Here is a 17,187-nt window from a genome sequence, read left to right as displayed (position 1 = left end):
ATGGTCAAAGATTTGAAAAACAGAACTGATTAATGATAGATACTTTGCATTCTAGTTCTACGTCCCCATAAGGAAATCATTTACAAAAACATGCTGGAGAATCGTTTTTCAAGTTTCCTTTGTCACTTGGGATGTCTCTGCATATACTTGCATCAGTCAGGGATCCAGAACCGCTGTGAGTTATGGGATAAGGGATTCATTACAGGAATTAGGACTTTCACAGTGTGGTGTTGGGTGGGGGGAGTTAAGTGGGGGGTGGGTGTCGGTAGTGGGGGGTCCAGCAGGGAGTCAGAGGCACAGTGAGTCAGAAGCCAGGCACAGTGGATGGCGAAGGGGAAGTCACCCTGTGGGCTTGCTGCCCCACGTATGGTCGGCCTTGGGCTCCTGTTGGCCACCGGTAGGGCCGGCCTTTAGAGAGTCGCTAGAAGCAACATGGAGGAAAACAAGGCTAGCCCAGTGCCTGCTGGCATCTCTGAGTCTTCCATCCCTCTTCTAGTCAAGGCAACCTTCACGCAGAGAGTGCTTCCAGATCTCATGAGCATCTCTCCCTGGGCTTTCTAAGAAGTAAACTTCCAGTTTATCTAAGTTGACCCACTGCAAACTCATGGGTATTTAACAGAACAGAGACAATCTATAGGAAAATGATATCTCTACCCTATATCATCACCCCCTGCAAAAAAAAAAAAAAAAAAAAAAAAAAAAAATCTTGAAAAGATTCATCTTAGAAAGAGATATGGTAAGCTTTTAGAATATTTTTAACAGCTTCTAAGGAATACCTGAACTGAAACCTTATAGCTTCCAATCTTTATACTGTGTTTCCTCATTGACAGATGGCACTCGGAGTATCAAAAACGATAATGGAATAAATACTTCAAGGTCACATTTTCATGAGGGTGATTCTGAGTAGATTGTGTTCCGTGCTCTAAGACATCTCTTCTCATGGCCTCCTATATATAGAAACAGGATTTCTCAAGGGTGTACATGTCTCTTTCATGTACCACTATTTTACAGAACCACCAGTTTCTAAAAGATGGGGAAAGATGTTTTCTCTGAGTTCTAGTTCATTAGGGAAAAAAAAAGACACACTGGTTGAATGTGTTTCCCATCAAGACTAGACTACACAATAAATACATTTTCAATGTAATTATGCAAGCAACTGAAAATTCCCATATTAAGCGGGGTCAGTTTTTGCTGACGTATCATCATAAATATTGAGCACTATTTCTGAGTACGGTCTACTGCATTTATTCGTATCTGTCTATATCCCCATTAGAGGAGAGTGGTCGTCCTAGGTACAGCATGATGATTGACAAATGCGTTTTTCTGGCTCAGCCATTCTGAGAGCATTTTGCACCCCAGAGACAAAATTATTGTGTATCTAAGCTTTCTGTAATGCTTTGCGGCTAGAGTAGCTTTTTCTGGGCTCCCTACTAATTATAACAGAGGAAAGGCATTCCTTATTTTACAAAAGCACTGAGACAGTTTTCTCTCATTCAGCTCACTAGTGTGAAGTTGCAGTGATGTCTGACTCACCATGCATGACCTTGAAGCTTTTGGAGTGAGGTTCATCAGCTATGGTGGTGATAACCGTCAAGCCTCTTCTTGCCTACTCAGAGGTACTGATGGTACCTTGGATAGTGAGGAAAGTATCCTGGTGCAGCCCAGCCTCCTTGGGAGACTCCCGTATCCTGGGGCAGCAGAGCCCTGACGTGGTCCACCAGAGCTGGGTGCAGAAGTCTGATGCATGACTCACAGACTGCCCCCACCAAGGGGGGGGGGGCGGATTCCTAGAAACACCTTAGGAGATATCCATAAAGCATTCCTCTTCCTTAAGGAAAGAAAAGCTCAGAGGCACTGAGATTTGCTATAGATTTATTTGTGGGTTGGTGAAGATTGAGATACTTGGTTCCATGTCTAGTCTTCTGCCTCTTGTTTCTGGAGCCATGAGTTTGTCTCCTCTTCAACATGTGCCGTGCCTATCCTATGCTGCCTTGGTAGAGCAGCGTGCCCTTCTGCCTGTGCTTACGAGAGTGGGAAAACATGGATAGGTTGCCAAGGTGGGCAACCTCCCTTGTGTGAAGGTATCTTTGATCAAGTTTGGAAGCATTCCCTTTCTAGGCTGTGTATGTGTGAGTTGTTCCTAATGTGATGCAAGTTGTGCCCCTTCCCCCAAGCAGAAGCTGGGCAACTCTTAGCCTTCCTTCTTGATTCTGGTGAGTTACTTCTGGTCTCAGAGGTAGTGAGTAGCCCCAAAGTCAGGGTCATCACTACTCCCAGGAGGCTTTGGGGGACTTCATGTGGATAAGAATATTGGCTGCCCACACTGATACTACAGAACCCCTGGATTTCACTGTACCCCTCCCTTGCCCCCAAAGTTAGAAACAACATATCTAAACATCCTGAACGTCTTATTTTCCCCCATGAAATCTTTCACTATGAAAAATCCTCAATTCCAGGGCCTCTAATCACTTAATGAACCTTCTTTTCTTTTTTTTGCTGTTTCACCTTCTGAATTCCTTATGGAGCAAGCCAACTTCAAGTGCCCACTGATGGAACGTTTGAATGGAAACAGATGCAGACTCGGTGTTGCACGCCAGCACATAAAAGCAGCAGCCACACTTCTTAGGATTCAACTTGAAAATTTTGGTTAATTAATTTTAGCCTAAGTAACTCCGACGATATGGAAAAGTCATGATGGGGTTTATCAGAAGAGATGCATAGGCTACTCCTTAGGAAAATTCCTTAAAATTTTCTTTTTTCTCTTAAGTATTTTAATTTTCAGAGTAACCTTCCCTATCTTTACATTAGAATGCGAGTAGAAGAGAACTATGACAGATTAGAGCCAAAGTACTTATCCGAAGACTACATGTAATTCCCATGGGAGTTAATTTTTTCATAGTTTTGTGTAAAATCAGACAAAACCATGGTTTGAAAGTGAAGGCGCTCCAAAAGTCTGGAAAGCTGTACCTGGATTTATGACATTGGGATAGTTCTTCTAAAATTTGTTTTAAATGAAAGGTCATTTTAATGTTATTTTATGTTATTTAATGTTATTGTAAAGGATTTAAGAGTAGGAGTTCTTGTGTTGAGTCATTAGATATTCCCAAATATCTGTACAGAGTGGTTGTATTTCTGTATAATAGATTTGTGTAAAGCAGGGAACTCTGAGAGAGAGAGAGAGAGAGAGAGAGAGAGAGGCTGGGTGCAGGCTGGGTAAGAGTGGCCAAGGGAAAAAACATTGGTTAAAAGGTTAGAGCAGGTCTGTGTTGTCGCACAAATATCACTTCACTGCTCTTCCTTCTTCTGGACTCCACGGCTCAAGATGTAGTGCTGTTACTGGCATATTTCTTGGTGTGACCTGAATTTTAGCCAGACTGTCTGGATGTCATGTTCCTGTGCATGTGACATTCTCTTTCACCCTTATTCTGACTTTTTCCCCTTCTCTCTGTTTCTCTCTTTCTCTGTGTCTCTCTCTCATGTGTGTCTCTGTCTGTCTGTTTCTCTCTCTCACACACACACACACCCACACACCCACATACTCACACAGCCTCAGTTGTGCACGTATAATCACTCTGCCCTTGGCCTGAACCATGCAACAGAAGAAGCTAAAAAGGATGCTTTCCTGAGAATTCTGAATTTGTAATCATGGTCTGTCTTGGTGAGGGAAGAGGGCATGATGCTAGACAAATCTGAGAAAATTCAAGACAGGTTTTATACAATTACAACCCATGAAAAGAAAACAAGGCGCCAGTGTGTTTACTAAGAAAATCGTGATCACAGGTCAATCCTCATGGTGAAGTTGGAAATCAGCCTGAGTCTTGGGGAGAAGGTGGGAGACACACAGGGCAAATGCCGGATAAGAGAGGAAGTTCGGAGTAAGAAGGCATCAAAGGATAATGGAAGGTAACTTTGTTGATCTTTCAGGGAAAGACTCATATATCCCACCAATTACAAATAATCGTGCTAAGAAAAAAAAAAAGTATCAAGGATGGCAGTTATTCCCCAGATAACCTGCTTTTGGAGACAGAGGCTCTCAAAATATCAAAGGACTTCATTTCTGTAAGAGTTACTACACTTTATTTTTAAATATTTATATCATATGATAAGGCTCAGTTTTTTTCCATGAACAAATACATGTTTTCAGAAGTGCTCAGAAGTGGATTTCCAAAATCTGTGATAGATGTTTCATTTCAAATAAAAAAGGGGGGTTTCTGGAAATTAAAAAAGAAAAGAAAAATATACTAGTGATAATAGCACACATTCACACACATTCTAATTACCAAATTATTCTCTTCATTGCCGCTGGATAGAGAGACGGGAACTTATTTTTGCCGTAGATATTGGTTTCAAATAGAAAAAAAAAATGAGACAGTATGCTCAGTATGGGCTAATGGGCTTTTAAAACCCATAATCCATGAATACCCAGAAGAGGAACTTTGACCTCTGTCGAGAAGGATTTGCAGCTGGCAACATTGTGATCGATAATATTATATTGTTTAAGTATAGTGATTATACAGGTAAATGGGGATCCACAGCAATGCGGCTGTCTCAGTGGCAATTCAGGCTCCGTTCCATTTTCTAGACACTCTTCCCAACCCTCCCCGCTCCCCCAGTATTCATCCCTCCAGGAAGGATGCCCCACAGTTCCTCCTGGGACCGGACATTGGCAGATAGTGACCAAGGACGGAGGGGAGCCTGGGCTTTAGGACTGGACAAGTGCGAGGTCAGGAGAAATGGTGAGCAAAGGACGAAGCTGATAAAGCAGCAGTGACAACAGGTGACAGCGACAAGCGTTCAGCTGGGCCTGTGTGGTGAACAGAAGGTGTCTGGCACGGTTCTTTGAACGACCTCCCTGCTTTAATCTCCCTAATGGAATTTCCACATGCCTACTGTGCCGCTTTCCCCCTGAATTCCTGCTGGTGGACTATCCTCCATGCATTCCCTTCTCCCGTTTCCTTACTGCCAGGTGATGATTTTCATTACCTTCTCCGATCTGCTCCGAACTCACCCCTGGGATCCTGGCTGGACCCCAAGGATCCCATTCCCCACCTGAGAACGCCTCATGCGGTACTCGAAGCATCCCTCTGGTGCCTGTTTGTCTCATTTTCCTGTGCTAGGCTGGCTGAGAAGTCTGTACTTACAGAAATATTATGATCAGGCTAAGAGGTGAATCAGCTCTCAAGAAGACAATTAGATGAGTATCAAGGAGACAGAAAGGGGCCAAGTCAAGGCAATTAGAGAACACCCCTGCACAAGTCAGGAGTTAGGTAATCTACACACTCGGAGGTTAGGAGCGTGATAAGAGACTATAACCATTCTCCAGCATTTATTAAACATTTGCAGTGTTCCAGGCATCTTGATTATCAAGTCTGATCAGTTAATGATTGTTTATATGCTTTTTGCAAGGGCAGGAATTAATTCAGGGCATTAACCAAAAGCCCAAGTATGTGGACAGGTAGCATAAGCATGCCTGTGTGAAGAAGAACCGCTAATTAAACTAAGGGAACAGTCTGGAAGTAGCCTTAGGATTGCGGTTCCTCACTTCTGACCTACAAAGCAAGGTTGGCTTCATTGAACAAAGCTTGGATGGACCCAGGGCTCTGTACCTTTAAGAGGTACATTCCCAGTGATTCTGACGTGCAGCCAAATTTTGAATTACCGATTCAGCAAACCATATTGATTCATGCAACAGACATTTGTTAAACATTTGCTACAAGTTTACGTGCAAGGATAAATTAGAAAGGAATCCTACTCCCAATGCAGCTTATAGTCTAATAATACACAAATGTCTTTAAAGTAAGCTGAAATTTAAACGGCATAAAACAGATATAGATAGAATTGAGGAAAAAAAGAAGAATTTACTGATGAAGTTTCTGGAAAAGCTTTAGTGGCAAAAAGGGCATTTGAGCTGGAGTTTGAAAAATGGCTCACAGTGAAATCACTTTTTTTTAAAGATTTTATTTATTTATTTGACAGAGAGCGATCACAAGTAGGCAGAGACCCAGGCAGAGAGAGAGAGGAGGAAGCAGGCTCCCTGCTAATCAGAGAGCCCGATGCGGGACTCGATCCCAGAACCCTGAGATCATGACCTGAGCCGAAGGCAGAGGCTTAACCCACTGAGCCACCCAGGCGCCCCCCGAAATCACTTTTAATACAAAGACAATCCGTGTGTGCTTTTGAAAGATTATATAATACACACATTCACAGAGACACACAAGACAGTTCCCTGGTCTACAGATAACCCAACTCTTAATATAAATATGACTGTGGATGTAAACATAGATATAATTATAAAGCAGATACATACATAATTAGATATGTTTAGTTCTATAAAAATGGATCAATTTGTATAGGATAGTTTGTGACTTCATTTTTTTTCTAGCAAACGTACCTGGATGTCTGTCATGGTCTATAGCATCATTTTTTGTTGCCTGAATACTATTGTCTATATAGATGTGTTATGATTTATTCAGCTAACCCTATAATGTTGGGTATTCGGGGTTCTCTTTTTTTTTTTCCTGTTCTAAACATGGTGAAAAGAAAATCCTTAAAATGAATTCATTTCTTTAATGATGAATGTCTAGAAGTGGAATTTTTAAGTCAACACATTTGCATATTTTTAACAAACCCATAGAAGGCTGAGATGTATCCCAGTGGGGGAATGACGTCAACCATAGCCAAGGCCTAGGAAAGTCTGGGCCACTGGGGATAGAGGGTAATGGGTATTGTGTCTTGCCTGAAGAACAAGGTTCAAGGGGATGTCTTGGTCCGTTCAGGCTGCTATAGTAAGAATACCATAAACCGAGTGGCTGACAAAACCCAGACATTTCTTTCTCACAGTTCTGGAGGCTGGGAGGTCCACGATCGAGGCATCCACCAGCAGATTCAGCAGCTGGTGGGACGCCCTTCCCGGTTCAGAGCTGGCAGCTCCTGGTGTCCCCAGGCAGAAAGGATGAGAGCACTCTCTGGGGTCTCTTTCATGGGGCGCTAATCCCCTTCATGTTGGCTCCACCCTCCTGACCTAATCACCCCCAGAGGCCCCACCTCCAAATATCATCGCCTTGAGGGTTAGGATTTTAACACATACACTAGGGGTGGTGGGACGCAGACATTTAGACTGAAGCAGGGGAGTAACAAAAGGGACAGCAACGTGGCTGGAAGCGTTAGGATAAGACCAGAATTTGCAGAGTCTTCAGTGGCCGATCAAAGAACGTAGGCCCATCAGCACCCGGCGTTCAGTGGGTGAACCTGAACCAGTGGGTGAACCTTTTAACCTCAGACTATGGATAGTCTGTGCAAGTTTCCTTCCATCAGAACCGCTTGGGATCTGGGATCATTCCAGAGTTTTTGACACCACTGCTTCAATGCTTGATAATGCTGAGCAGTCTCATAAGTGCTTTGGGTAAACAACAAAACTACCCCGTTTTCAGAAACCATCCGTGCTTGACTGAGTGCTTCAACTAGTGGCTGCTCTGAGCCTGAGGGTGAGGAGCCCCGTGTCCAGGAGGTCCCCAGAAGTGGCTTTCCACATCCAGCCCAGCCCACACTGGGGCTGACAGCGATTTAAGTCCATGGAACAAAGGAACTCCCCATCATGGTTTTTCTCCTCCTAGGCCACCAAGAGCCTTCTGAAGCAGAGCGCCGGAAAGCTGCTTAAACCGTAACAGGAGGGAGACGGAAGGTCCGTGGGGACAGTCAGAGCCGGCTGTTTTCATCTGGGAGGAAGTTTCATTACCCTTCCTTCCGGTTCCTCTCGCACTGGGAAGCCATTCTTATGCTAGCTTTCCTCCTGACATTTTTACGATGTTGTTTATTTCAATACATGGTTCATTGTGTTGGAAGAGCCCTCCAAAAACATTCCTCCAGATGCCACCTCAGCTTAGCCCACGAGATGTCTCATCACGCCCTCATTCATTACTTCTCACCACTCGGCTGCGCTTTTCTGCTGGGTGAGGTTATCAGGCTCTGGGAGGGCTCCTGAGGACCCTGGCGCTGATGTCTCTTCTTTGGACAGTTAGGCAATCAATACGCATTGATTATCTCTACATAGAGATTTGTATTATACCCACCCAACACACACTCCAGAGGGGAAGAATAGGGCGTTTCCTTCTCAACTAAAAAAAAAAAAAAGGCTGTTAAATTCGATTAAGTAATAACTACCAGCCCCAGAAGTAGGCCACTAAAAGGCATCTCTTCCTCTCTGAGTGCTTTTCCTTTCCGGCAGCAGACGGGCTTCTGTGCAGCTCTGAGTCCCGTGTTTGATTGACTCGCTCCCTAGCTGATGTTCACACTGCTGTAGTCATCTTGCTTCGATGACTGTGACATGCCACCCGGATGCAGCGAGGCTGACAGGGAATGTGAGGGGGACCAGACAGATGACAACGTCTCCAAGCTTCAGAGCCAATGCAGGACTATCTGTCACCTGACGATGGGCCACAGCCTGTCATTTATTTACTTACAGCTTTAATGTGGGTAAAATGAGCAGGAGAAGGGGAGTAGGGAGGACAAGTGACAAGAGGCAAAGAGAAAGTGAGTGGTTACAGGAAAGAAAAATCTGACAGACCCTTTTCGGCATCAAAATATCAACAAGAGCCATTTCGTACATCTCAATGGGCATGCCAGCCCAGAAGCCAATTATTAGCAGTATTCTGGGCAAGAAATCAGATTTGCAAAGCAGGAACTTCGGCCATGGAGTCTGCAGGGGTTGGGGGGGGGTCGACAAACCACATTGCCTCTTGATTATATTAAGAGCTTTGAATTTCTCGCACACTTAATTTCTGCAATATTCAGTGATTGTTTCATAAGCATATTTTTCTCTTAGTTTTTTATTTTTTAATCTGTACACATTTTGCAAAATAACTTTTATGTGCTATGGATATCATCATCCGAGTGTCCTGGTTGCTTTAAAAGTGCTGCTAAAACAAAACCTTTGAAAGCCACTGACCTGATTGTTTCCAGCGATGTCATCCTGGTTACAGGAAAGGAATGCCTAAAAGGAAGGGGGAAAAAAATAGATATTTTAAGTCAATTTTGCAGGAACAAAACGGTGATGATTCATATTCAAAGAAAATATTATGCACCAAAACATTGGTCTTCTGTATCTAAATGAATAAAATATTCCCAAGTGAAACAAATCTGATGAACAAAGAATTTCATGAACTAAACATACATCAATGTATGTATCTATACAAATGCGTAAATGTTTTATACACGAACAGAGCTGAGCCATCGTAACCTAGAGTTTGGACATTCCTTTCTTATTTTATAATATCAGCTCTTATGTTGTCACATGGCCCTTGGTGGGGGGAAGGAGGTCCCAGGATCTTCCCACACACTGATGACCTTGGTAGGAAGTGCGTGGGAAAATGTGACCAGAAGTGCACCTTCACTTGCCGGAAGACCATAAAGCATTCACTGATCATTGCTAACAGTGGAATTGATGAGGCCCAGGTGTGGGGTCCAGCATGAGGTCAATACAATCCACCATGCAAAAATATCAAGGGACCAACATATTTCCTAGGAAACATCGCCTCTGGGGAATTGTAACTGGAACCCGGGGTGGTCAGCGTCCAACTCTCCGAGACTGAGTGTTCTCGATGAGGCTCTGGCTCTTTGTGTGTTTTTCCAAATGCCTCTTTTGGCATGTCTAGATTTGCTGTGCATTCTCTGTATACTAAAGAAATCACCCCCTTTCTGGCTCTCAGATTTGCAAGACCTAGGCAACAACTCAGCAGGCAGCTTGGGATAAGAAAGGTCTCATCTTTGCCCCGTGAAGACAAAAACCTCTAAGGAAGTTAGGTCGATACGTGTGAATTTTCCAGAGGGTGGAATCCTGCATTTTTATAGTGTCGATCTGCTTTGGGCGAGGGACTAGTTCTGGCTGATGCTGAGAAGGTTGTTGGAGAAGATCAGACATCCTTCACCCTGTGGCTTCAGTAGCCTGAAGGTCTCCCCTACTCCTAGACAGGTAGGTGCCTTGCTGCTTCGGGCTCCAAGTGGCCATCAGCAAATAGGAGGCTTTGCCACAGCTCCCTACAGGGGCCCTTAATTGAACTTAGAAATACAAGGTGCCCTTGACCTGTAGCTTCTCTTAATCTGTTGCCAAGAGAAAGGAGATACCAACCCCGATGATCCAAGGGTCCTCTGAAATCCAAGGCTCTCCACCAGCAACTTTCTGCGAAGTGTTCTTCACTCCTGGTGTGAATAATTTTTGCAAATGAGCCAAATAGTGAAGTAGTTGGAGTCACTTGAACTCCGAGCTACTTGGACGCCTCATTTTTTTTTTTTTTTTCTGAAGACTTTCAGGAGGAGGGAAGAGAATTTTGTCCCCTTCCATGTATTTGGCAGCGTGTCTCTACTGCTTAAAAGGGCCAAATTACCTGTCCTTATTTTCTTGCCTTGGCAACAGAACGTGATGAATCCTATAACCTTGCTCACGAGTTAGCTGGATACTGTTTGCCTTGGATTTATGTGGCCCCAGGTGGTGCCCTGAGGGTCCAGGCCTTTATGAGGAACACCTGTGTCCATTTCTTTTGCCTGCATTATTGCTGGGTATGACATACGTGAGGTGGGGCCTGAAGTCATATTTGCAAGATCAGCAAGGTGAAGAGTGTTAAACGTTAGGATTTTATTACCGCTCAACTTTATTGTTCTTCTCAAGAGCCCCTCATGGTTCTTTAGCCTTTTTCTATCTCTGGTTAGATGTTGTTAATAATGGTGACATGGGAGGAATCAGAACCAGAGGGGAGAGGGGCAGAGGATGCCCAGAGCTGACCCCACCTAAGAAATTTCCATCCCAACTCCTCTGTATATTAGTACATTTTTCTAACTTACCAAATATCTCAGTCCCTATGATTGTACACTATAGTATAACCTATCATCATCTTAATAAGATAAGAGTTACGTAAAAAAATTATTCATTGTTCATTCTTCCATTAAATGCATGGACCTCCTGTGCATGGAAACCTCTGTAAACTCCTGGGACCAGAGCCCTGATCTCAGTCCCTTTAATTTGTAAATTTTTTTTTTCTTAATTCATATCCTCTCTCCTTTTATAAACTGAAACAGCTCTTTCTCATTTCCCGTGTTTCATATTCTTTTTGCAATAAAGGTGAATAGGAAAAGTAATTATCCTCCATTGGGACCTCTTCCGCTGAGACCATGAACTATATCCAAACCTTCACTGTATCATTTTTGTCACTACGATTTTTATTCTTGACCCAGATGGGATGTTAGTTCCTCCCAGTATCAGTCTATTTTCATGAAAAGCTCTTAACACAAAATTATTTCAAATGTAATAATAGATGGGATGCTAGACCGCGTCATATACTTGTCAGTGAATACTGCTTCCTCGTAAAACCTGGGAGCAGGGCTGATGTTTTAGATGTTTATCCTAGGGGCACCTGGGTGGCTCAGTTGGTTAAGCCTCTGCCTTTAGCTCATGATCTCATGGGTCCTGGTATCGAACCCCGCATCGGGCTCTCTGCTCAGCTGGGAGCCTGCTTCCTCCTCTCTCTCTGCCTGCTTCTCTGCTTACTTGTGATCTCTGTCTGTCAAATAAATAAAATCTTAAAAAAAAAAAAAAAGACATTTATCCTAGCTAGCAGCCAAACACTGATCAGAGAGCAGGGGTTGGCTGTAAACAGCTGCTAAACCCTGAACATGGCCGTCCCCTGAAGCTCCCCCTTGTAGGGGAGCATCTCAAGGTGGGAAGGCAGGAGAGCTGGTCTCCCTGGGACAGAAGAACACAGCCCGGGAAGGCACATTGCCTTCTGTATTAGTCTCCCAGCGTTGCTATAGCAAATAAGCACAGAGGAGATGGCTTAAAACAACAGAAATGTTTTCTCTCACTGTAATGGAGGTTAGAAGTCCAAAATCAAGGTGTCACGGGGCCATGTCCCTCAGAAGCCTCTAGGGAAGAATCCTTCCTTGGTGTCTTCCAGGTTCTAGTGGCTCCTGCCATCCCTGACTTGTGGCCACATCACTCCCACCACCATCTCCACCCTCACATGGGTCTCTCTCCTGTGTGTCCCTGTGTCTTCTCCTCTTCTTAGAAAGACACCACCCAATAGCCAAGATGGTGATTTCATCTCAAGATCCTTAATCTGCAGGGGTTCTATTTCCAAACAAGGTCACATTCTGAGATCCTGAGTGGGTATGGTTCAACCCACCACACTGTCCCTCATGTTCACTGTTTCTCCGAGTGATATCAATGGTAGGAGATTCTCCAATGACCAGTGCAAATCTTTGCCCTGATTTCCCCCCTGAGCAAAGTAGGGGGGAAGAAGTATTCATTTTTTAGTTTCATATTGAGTCATTTACCAACTTAGGTATTTTTCCATTTAATAAAGTTGAATGCAGAGTTTAAAAACACCTTCCATGCTGCTCAGAATTTAAAATGATAATTCTCTGATAAATGTTCAGAACTGTTTTCCTCTTTATCTTTCTTACTGGATTCTCTCAGTAGCCGGGTGAGGGAACTGGAGTGGACCTGAGTCCCGGCCTCAGTGAGCAGGATGCCAAGGCCCAGAGGGGCTGATTTTTGCCCATTTTGCCTCCGCTAGCAACTGATGGAGTGGGCTGGAGCTTCTCTCTCTAGGCGGGATTTTTTTCAAGAAACTACCTGATTTTCACTTTCTCTTGTCACAGTCTTCAGAGAAATCCCTTACTTAGTTTCCATTTCCATAGACAGAGTTTCATTTGACTCTGAGATTTAGGGATGTAGCTTCGCCGTGATGGCTTTGCCGTCAGCCTGAACTGCATAGTCATCCAGATGTTGCCAGTGTGGTCCTGTTGGATGTGTTCTGTAACCTTTCTGGGCCTCATCTCTCTCATCTCAATGGACGGCATAATAATGACCTTGTAGGGAGATAACAAGGAAAATTAATTTAACACATTTAAAGCATCTAGCAAAGTATGTCAGAAACAGGTATCTATTTTCTTGTAGCCCAGAAGAAAGAGAAGATGGTATGAGGAACCCATGTGTGTTGGGTCCACAGAACCATCTGGATGATCTTGGGCAAACATCAGGCATTAGTTCTCCGTTTCATCATGTATGAAGTACGTTCAGTTCTATGATTTATGGCAGAAGACTGGGAGAAAAATCGCAAACTTAAGGAGTCTCCAGTTTCCCAAGTTAACTGAGAATGACTCCCACTTCCTGTGAGGAACATTTATGGAATTTCTGAAGGCAGCAGGAGGAGCATGGAATCTCTATACGAGGTCTAGAGAATGCTTGGTTTACTTCCACATGTCAGATAAAGAAGTGACAGATGAAGCGTGTCTTGGACAATTGACCCTTGACCAGCTTCGGGGTTAGAAGCACCGACCTCCCCCGCTCCCGTGCAGTCGAAGATCCACTTGTAATTTTTGACTCCTGCAAAACTTAACTGAATAGTCTACTGTTGACTGGAAGGCTTACCAAGAACATAAAGAGTCAATGACCACGTTATCTGATATGTTATAGGTATTACATGCTGTATCCTTACAATAAAGCAAGCTAGAAATAAGGAAATGCTATTCAGAAATTCATAAGGATGAGAAAATACATGGACAGTGCTGTACCATAAAAAATCCACTTATAAATGGACCCTCACAGTTCACTCAAGGGCTGACTGTATATTTAAGATTGAATGGAGGCTATCCTTTTTTTAAAAAATCTACACTGACTTTCCATTCTCTTGAAAGATATTTACACAAGACTGCCATTCCTCAGGGCACTTTGAAGGGAACACAGGAATTAAAAATTTCAGTGTTTCCAAAGGAACTTAGAGGCACAGGATCAAGACAGGGCCAGAATAAATAAAAATAGCTTTCTAGGGGCGCCTGGGTGGCTCAGTGGGTTAAGCCGCTGCCTTCGGCTCAGGTCATGATCTCAGGGTCCTGGGATCGAGTCCCGCATCGGGCTCTCTGCTCAGCAGGGAGCTGGCTTTCCTCTCTCTCTCTGCCTGCCTCTCTGCCTACTTGTGATCTCTGTCTGTCAAATAAATAAATATAATCTTCAAAAAAAAATAGCTTTCTAGGTTTTCATTTACTAAAAATGTATGTCTCGGTTTGAAGTATTTTCTTCCATTGCGGTTCCACACAGGCAGAACACAGTTTGAAACTTTTTAACTGGCAGTTTCCACAACTTCAAAGCCCTTTCTCTCCTGCCCGCAGGTTTCTCCTTCCTTAAGCCTCCGGAGGAAGCAAAGAAGCCAGAGGCAGATAGAGACAATAGGCCCTCCTTGTTCAGATGAATACGTTACGTTCTTTTGTCCGAAAATGTAGACATTTGTGAGAAAAACAAAATCTACATGGGGTAGCCCTGTCCGGCACTGCAATCTTTCATGTAGATGGTGGGTGACAATCTTCTAGCACTTTTGGGGGTAAAAAACCTGAACCCTTAAAGCACCATTTACAAGGAGCGATTCCAAGTGCCAATCCCACTGTGATCTCTTTATGTTCTCTTCTGAGTCTCAATGGTTCTGGGCCCGTTTCTAGGCTTCTTTCTTGCTTGGACACACTTTGTCTTATGCTTGGCATCTTTTCCTCTAAAAATTCAAACCAGAGAGATCTTGACCCTTTCCTGAAATTAGTTCGATCAAAAACTAGAGCAAAGTATACCATCCTTTTATCAGGAAAGCACTGTTGCTCTTTTTTTTTTTTTTTTTTTAAGATTTTATTTATTTATTTGACAGACAGAGATCACAAGTAGACAGAGAGGCAGGCAGAGAGAGAGGAGGAAGCAGGCTCCCCGCTGAGCAGAGAGCCCGATGTGGGACTCGATCCCAGGACCCTGAGATCATGACCTGAGCCGAAGGCAGCGGCTTAACCCACTGAGCCACCCAGGCGCCCCAGCACTGTTGCTCTTTACCCAACCCAGAATAGACAGGAAACAAAGCACGTGCAGGCCTTAGTGGCTTACTTCAGTGTAAGCATTCTTACTGTCTTGTTAATTCCATCCAGGTAAACCAGCATCTGCTAATGGTGTTCCATGTCCCTGCTCTGGGCTAGTGGAAGAGCAAGAAACAGACACAGTCTCTACCTTCAGTCAGGTTACTGACTGGGCAGTGTCTGAGACCAAGTATCTACTGAGAGGCAAGAGGCTTTTGTTCCAACTCAGAGTTTTATCGTAGATTGATAAAAGACAGGATGATAAAACTCCATTCTCTTTCTTTTCCTTGTTCACAAAATAAGTCAACATGATTAGGCTAGAAAATGATTTCTGCTTGATTCTCCTATAATGGTTGAGTGATAAAGCCTAATGCTGGTGTCCTCACGGTCTAGTTTGATTTTTCTGGGATGGTGACATTCAGTATCCCTTAGGGGAAATGGGAATAGGAAAAGGCTGTTGAAAACAAGGCCAAAGAATGAGAATGAAAATCTGAGCACCGTGTTCCACTTTTCTGTACTTTTCTAGTACAGAGAGTAGAAATAATGAACCAAAGCAGCAGGTGCCCCCAGTGTGTCCAAGCAGGCTCCTTGAAAACTGCCTTTGCAAGGTCAATCAAGAAAACCACTGCTCAGCCTCCCCATCTTCACTGTGATTAGAATCAGGAACTATGGTGGGCGAAATGTTGCTATCCAGGCTCCGACCTAGAAACAAATGTCCTTTTACAAATTCCTTCACCATTAAATTATATATTCACCAAATGGAAATGGCATTTTAGAGGCAGGCAGTGAGGAGAGAGACATCGTACAAAGATAGCATCTCCGGTACTGTATTCCTACAAGACATACTATAACTTCACAGTTGTTCACAGGGTGTTTCAAAAAACCTTGGTTTACTTTTAGGGTTTTGTTATTTCGGAAGTTTAAATATACCACCTTACAGTAATCTTTTGAAATATTAATTATTTATGTTCCTTTTATCATTATTCAATATTGTGAATCTTGAATTATTTTTAACTTTTTAATCAGTGTATACCATCTTCCACAAAAGAGACTAGAAAAAATTTTTTAAAAAGTCTCAAAATTCACAGAACTGCCTAAATGTAAAACAAAGGTAACCATAATGATTATGAACAGTGTACTTTGTAAGTTTGTAGCATTTTTGCTTCTAAAGTTGTTAAAGCTTAAAGCTGCACCAAGAATTCTGGGATAGCCTGTGATAGGTGGTGGATTATTTTGGAATTCAAATAGTCTCACCAGTTTTTTAAAAATTGGTATAAAAATTAAAAGAAGAAAACATACCATTTCAACACAATAATTATAACTTTTGAGTTTAAAAACTGGATAAAACTGGTATCAGAAGACTTCTAGGGGTACCTGGGTGGCTCAGTTGGTTGGGCTTCTGCCTTCCGCTCAGGTTATGATCCCAGGGTCGTGGGATCAAGTCCCACGTTGGGCTCTCTGCTCTCTGGGGGGTCTGCTTCTCCCTCTCCCATTGTGCTCTCTCTCTCTCTCAGATAAATAATTAAAATCTTAAAAAAAAAAAAAAAGACTTCTATGTCTGCTCATAAAAATCAGTCGACTCGTTCACACAAAGAAGTCTGTGTAGTCAGCGATACATTTTAAAACTCAGAGCGAGACCACAGAACTTTGCCAGTTTGGGAGGTTAGTTTTGGAGATAGGGGGTGAGGGATGTGGGGGTACACGTGTGGGGGGACCAGCAGGGCTGCATTGCTTTTTGAAGCCACGCTAAGCAGCCACACTCCTGAGTTGTCCTGATATAGCTTCTACCCAGAATACAATGAAGACTTGGTCACTGCTAAGTTTTCATTTTGGACAAAACAGACTCAAAATATTAGATGATACGAGCAAGTCTTCTCTTTCGCTCTAGAAATGAAAGCACTACATTCTCCTGTCCTGTCTGACATTCGGTTCAGAGTGCAGTGAACAGTTCAGGAGAGAAGGATTTGGTTAAGAAGCGGCACTGTGTATCTCGTTCGAATAGACTAAAGCGTGTTCCTCCTCTGTTTGCTTGGAGAACACATATTTTCCCTGAAGGTGAGTCTGTGCGGCCACGTGTGCAGGGCGGGCACGTGAAGTGGGACATCGTGCCTGGCTTCGTCCGTCAGAAGCCCTGCTCTCTGAGGAAGCCTGGCGGTATGGCTGGTCGGTCACTCTTCGGCCAGTCCTTGTGTCCTGCCCTCCCTTACTATTCATTTCCTCCCATGCTCCTTGCCCACCTCCTGGTAATTCACAGACTCACTGCAAACACCCTGCTGCATTGCCCCATTCTGAATCTTGGTTCAATCAGGTGTC

The sequence above is a fragment of the Mustela lutreola genome, chromosome 6 (assembly GCF_030435805.1).
Source record: "Mustela lutreola isolate mMusLut2 chromosome 6, mMusLut2.pri, whole genome shotgun sequence".
NCBI classification, from domain to species: Eukaryota; Metazoa; Chordata; class Mammalia; order Carnivora; family Mustelidae; genus Mustela; species Mustela lutreola.
The sequence above is the reverse complement of the archived record's forward strand: the minus strand, read 5'-3'. Positions refer to the sequence as shown.